Source organism: Varroa jacobsoni, unplaced genomic scaffold (genome assembly GCF_002532875.2).
Source record: "Varroa jacobsoni isolate VJ856 unplaced genomic scaffold, vjacob_1.0 scaffold_453, whole genome shotgun sequence".
NCBI lineage: Eukaryota > Metazoa > Arthropoda > Arachnida > Mesostigmata > Varroidae > Varroa > Varroa jacobsoni.
Window position 1 is genome coordinate 98,942 of NW_019213355.1, and position 6,000 is coordinate 104,941.

At 38.7% G+C, this 6,000-nt stretch overlaps 1 long non-coding RNA gene across 3 annotated transcripts in view; it reads left to right on the plus strand.

Annotated features, from left to right (window-relative positions):
• The first annotated feature begins 240 nt into the window (after positions 1 to 240).
• The window catches only part of LOC111260573 (uncharacterized), a 6,189-nt gene continuing 429 nt past the window's right edge, over positions 241 to 6,000 (plus strand). The window contains exons 1-3 of one of the 3 annotated variants that reach the window (XR_002680411.2): positions 241 to 4,894; positions 5,276 to 5,436; positions 5,726 to 5,893. This is a non-coding gene — a long non-coding RNA (uncharacterized LOC111260573). The remainder of the gene's footprint in view (positions 4,895 to 5,275; positions 5,437 to 5,725; positions 5,894 to 6,000) is intronic. The other 2 variants (XR_015311113.1, XR_002680412.2) reach the window with 2 other exon arrangements.

A 6,000-nucleotide genomic window follows, 5' to 3' on the forward strand; every position in this document is an offset into this window, starting at 1 on the left:
GAATACTAGAATAAAATATCGGCTTGCTATCAGAGAGCTAAATAAAGATAGTGAACGGTACTCGAATCGGGACAATCACCTAATAAATAAGCTGAAAATTCTTCCTCATCTACCATATTCGCTTTACTAAAAATATGCATCAGCTTTTCTACCTACTTTAAAACTACTCGTTTTTTCTTATCACGTTATTATTTTACATGATAACCAACTGTCTATTCCTCGCGGGTAGAATGAATTTATACGAAGACGTTAAATAAGCGTTAATTAATAATGACGCAGTAAGCCATTGGTTTTTTGATGGATATGTCACTGTACGCTATTTATTATGATCATGCTGGTCATCATCGGCATCACTGTGGGAACCGTGATCAACTTCACGTCAACTCTACATTCGCACATTCGTTCACTGGACACTCATGCGCCAATTTCATATAGCCTCATACATCCTATACATCTCTTACTCTTTGCCGCAGTCCGTGTAGCTGTTTCTGCCTTTCTCTTTGTCTCATATTTAGTTACTTTTGTACACCTTAATCATATTTTCTATTTCTTTTGTTGTTTTTGCTTGCGATGTTTGCTTTAAATTTGGTTCAATAGGTTCATCCTATGTGTCATCGTCTGGGAAACAGGCACTCCCACATACTCACAAACGTCTCATTATTTTCTGTTATTATTATTAGATTTTGATGTCACGACCATCCCTGTCTTTTCCTATCGCACTTTACATCGTCATCGCAGCGATCTCGGTGTAGTTTTGCCAATAATTTCATAATTTTGACGATTTGTTTTGTCGTCGAGATCACTTTTCTCGTTATGATTATTATCTTAATTTATATAATAATATTGGTATATTCATCATCGTCACGATCGGTTGTCCTCAGTACTAATAGAAATGTCAGAATTATGATTTATTCTCATCTGATTAACGTGATCTTGGCTGTATTATTATATCGTCCTTGATCGTCTCTAAGAGAACGATTATTCCTATTTCCACCGTTAATATTATTACCATCGTTCCATTAAAATAATCAGAGCTATCTCCTTGTTTTTCCTCTTAATCAGCATTTCCTCTATGAACTTATCCTTTATCATTATTATTATACTTATCGGCATAATAGCAATAGTAGTTTCATAATAATGTAACAAATACTGCAACAGTCTTCAACAGCTGTAGCTTCTGAGCGGCCAACATATGTATGACTAGGAGTCTATGTAGATCTAGGACTTCCTTTGTATCCTGTTTATATTTCTTTTCCTGTATAAACGTGTATCTGTTATCGCGTTTCTCCATAAGCTTCATGACGTCTCGCTGCTACTGTTATTTTGTTGTTATTATAGTGTCTCGTTCCCATATGTTGCTTTTTTTGTTCTTTAGCAATTACCCAGCTTGGCAAGCCCATCGCAACAAACCGTCGCTGTTATCTCTTATTAATCAGCGGGTCCGAGCTGCGCGATCGACGTACTGTTCAGTGCCATAATAATTTGCTTAGCTGTTTGTTATCAACTTTCACCCAGCCTAACAACCCCTAGTGATAATACCCACTTAATTGGTTTAAAATATTGTATTTCGTTAGCCGTTGGAAACAGGCTAGCGTTCTTTGCAAAACCTGTATCACCGCGCTGTGTGAGCTTCGTGTGAGTCTGCTCGCGTCACCTAGTGACATTATTCGTAATGTACCATTCCGTGTATGGCTGTACATCGTCGAGTAGCGTCTTGTTTGTTTACCTCGGGGTTTGCCTTCTTTTTTACTTGGTATCCCCTAGTTATTTTCGCTGCTAGGTGTTACGCAAGTATTCGTGCCTTTCGCCGGAACAAGCCAATTCACCTGGTATTTTTGTCAAAAATATCATGTTGTTACGATGACCCTCCAGGCGTAGCTATCTTCGACATTAAGTTTTCCAGATGTCTATTCCGGCGTAAGGTTGACCAACAGTAAGCGACCTTCCACCGCGAGAACGTGTTTTTTCACCTCTGTCAAGGCAGATCATGTGAATCGCTCACATTGTCATTGACGTCGTTATGGCTCGTGTTGGAACGCTTATACGCTAGGAATCTACAATTACGCTTTTGTGACAGGATAACCAAGAGACTAGTCAAGCGTTTCAATAATGTTTGTCACAACACGTTTATTTCCTAATGCAAAATTTGATTCAAATTCTTTGATCCAGTCATCTCACTGTGCAGTAGTTCTCGTTAAGAGTAATAGATGTCTTTCGTTTAGTTGTGGCAATTATTTCATATCTTCCGTTCACCAAAATCTGCCTGAGTTCTCGACTCCAATGCAATGTCATATACAAGAAAAAAAAAGTAGCCAAAGCTTTACCAAAATAGTACCGAATGCGAGCAAACTACGTAATTTCTTCTGAACGCAATATATTTATTGAAAAGCGAGTGTTTAATCACTTTGGTCAAAATAGAAAGCTTGATTTTAATTTACTTCAATACCAAGCCTCCAACAATTCTCAATAAACTTAAACCTAAAATTTAAATTTTAGATACATTTAAGCTTCAGCTCTTCTCCCTTTGTCAGAGCATTTTATTTATTTATTGCCTCTATCAGTTTCACCTGTACTGCTGAGTTCCTGATGGTTCAATCGGATTTTGTTAAGGATTGTATTAATTCGAGCACAGATTTCCATATTCTTTTCGCCTAATCTTATTTATTGGTTTGCGCAACATGTCGTTGCTATATATATATATATAATACACGCTTCAGTGTATATGTGCGAATATGTATATATAATATACATAATAATACCATTATATAACCATTAGCATGTCAAGAGTACTATTAACGGTAGCTAATATATGTATGAATCGTATGTATAACATTTAGGCATATTCATAATAAGGTAACAATAGGATTCCAGTCTTTATAATATTCTAATATTATCAGTAGAACCTAATGATGTTGTTGTGTTGTTGTTGTTGTTGCTATTGTTCTTAGTGTGGGTTGTTTTTTCGTCAACATTTCATAGTAAGTAGTACACTCAAGGTACGCTGTAGATAGCTCCTTCAATGATGGTGTGCCAACGCTTTTTTGATCTACCTCTTTATTTCTTATTCAACGAGTTCTTCTTGTATGGATTTTCATTGTAGCGGTAATATAATTTATCAATTTCATTTCGCCCGGTTCATCTACAGTATTCACTCACTCCAATCTTCGAGCATTTCGTCGTTTATATATATATATGTACTGTTATTATTACTTATTATTATAAGTGTAAAAATTCAACCCACTCTCTTCTTACTCACTTCATGTTATTCTATATATATTTATAGCGCGCGCGCGGCTTGATGCTACTCTCCACTCGGTTACTCCTGAGTCTGTCACAAGTGCAGAGCATTAGTTTATCGATGATGTCAGTTCCTGTTTTTTGGTTCTTTTTGCCCCCTTATCGGTTGCTGTTTTTCTTTAGCATCGGTTCAGTGTAGGGATTGGGAATAGCCGTTTTTCGTTTATTTATTAGCTTCTGGAGTCGTTGTACTCACTGAGTTCAATGGGAAGTTGCCCATGTAAATAAACGTTCACGCCGTACGAGGTCAGCACTTGTCACCAAGATAGTCTAAGCTTTTAGCCCTGCTTACAGGTCGGGTAGTCGGATAAAGGTTTGTTTCAGTCGACCCCCTTTAATCGTTCAAACAAGTCAACTTGAACTCATTTGCTTCAGAACTCAACACAGTCTAACCCCCAAAAGTGCTCTACGTTAGCTGGCTATTTCGCAGTTGTAGCAAAAGTAGTGACTGCGAACAGCTTCGGTTGATTCTTTTACGTGTTTCATTGATTCTGCAATAACACGCAGGTAACGACTGTAGGCGGGTTACTTCTGAAGCGCGGTTTTGCCTAGCGGCCATTCGCATTTAACGGACCCAGCAAAAGCGTACGCCTTACTATTTCTTGTCGAATCGAATGATTTTTTGCTGCTTTGTTTCGGATTATATGTTAGCATGTATTTCTTCCCTTGGTTATTGCTCCTGTCAAAACCATGTCGTACCCATGAACGCATCTGCATGGCTTTTCCCCGAAAAGTGGCTTGTTTGACTTGCTGGCAGCAGGAGTATAGGTGATCTGTCTGTATGGCGTTGATCGTTTGCAGTCAACGTCAACATGAAGTAGACTCGATGATTTTGTGTATTGTATGTTTTGTTACTTCGGTCATCGCCGTAGGCCAGGCTATGCAACCTATATGTAGTCGGAGACGGGGGCAACAGAGTTTGTCGTCGTCAATCATTTTGTGTTTTTTTTTATTATAAAAAGAGAGTTGCTTCGCCTTTCACACTGTCCTGACATATGCGCAACCTATCATGAATATCATCATCAATCAACTTCATTACCAAAATTGCCATCAATATAGAATCATTATTGATAGCTTCCATCTCGTAAGGTACGTTCATCATAGGGGGTTCTGTTGCCTGTGTCTAAGCTGACTATTCGCTTACTAGCTGTTTTTCGAAACTCTCATTTTTCAAGCTTCACCGTTATTATCATTATAGCGTTAATTTTATATAGAGCTCTACTTATGTTCTTGCACAACGACACTCGGTTGTTTAGTCAATCCATACATTCTTGCTGATGTCAACCGAATTGTTGTTGTTGTTGTTGATGATGGTGGTACGGCATCGACAATTGTTTGTATTTGTTATGCATTACGTTTGTTGTGAGCAGTTTTGTTCAAATTAATATCGCAACGTGCTTGACATTTGTGCCTAGGGATGATCATTATTATTACTATTATTATGGATGGGCAATAGGAGTTCAATGGAAAGAACGGTGCGCAGGCAGTATTCGGTATTCTTCCCCTCGCATACGTCATCTATACACAATAGGACCTGAGCGTAAGAAATGTATGTGCGTGCTAAAAAAGTGAAATCGTCAATACTATGGTGGTGCAGGTTCGTACAGCGACATGTAATCTATTATTGGGTACAGTTCACGCTGTCTGTCATTTTTCTCCTCTGGATGAATGAACGATTGTTGTCGTGTGTCGTCATACCGTTGTCATTTCTACTGTAATTAATGCTCGCCAGAGCAGTTATAGTCTGAGAGTGGAAAATATTGGTTTTCGTCTCTTCATATCTATTCTAGCTACTGTTCCTATTATTAACATCTATGAGGTCGTATGGTTATGATGAAACCCCATGCCTGTGTATCTATATATAATAATAAATATACTAATATTTAATACTTGCTGGAGGGGATGACTGACTGCTGCATGGTCGAAATTTAATACATTCTGCTAATTTCTACGCAAATGACAAAAAATCATTCGGAAGCAATGAGCAGGACAAACAGGAGAAGTCAGTAAGATATGGAAGTATACGCCAACTTGCCCAGCACTCGCCCCAACGACGGACCGAAAAGCCCACGCGTGGACTTTTCACCGGAGGACCGATTGCAGGTTCTCAACTTAGATTTAGTGCTATCGGTAGCAGCTGTGAGTTTTCCATTTTTCTATCGCGGCAGCCGCTTTCAAGTCTAAATAGCCTACTCTCCGTTTTCGGTTTCGTTCATTGTCAACACTTGTATCGTATTAGTTAGTTAACTTAGAAATGAACATCATGACTTGCCAGAAAATGCGATATTATGCTCGTGAATGGAGCCGGCCGTTTGTCTCAACAGCCATTGCTGGCTTATTGCGATAATATTCGAATTATCTTTATTTTAACTGTATGGCTGTAGATTTATATAGTTGCCATTACCGGTGGTACGCTGCGCCTTTCCAGTTATCGGCGTACAACTACCCGTGTCGTGCACCTGTTACGTGCCGACTCTCTGTTGTCGCCAACCGCATCTACAGCAGAAATGGGAACAGTGGAATTGGCAGTAGGATGCGTGTTTGTGTTGTCGTTATTCGTTCTTGACACCGTTGACATGATGTATGAATAAAGACGGTACGTATTATGAGTATTGTTAGTAGTGGTGGCTGTCGTAGCGGTCAAACTAATAGAGTGTGTATCGGTCTGTTTACAAAAGTTGTATGTATAGTAAACTGTATGAT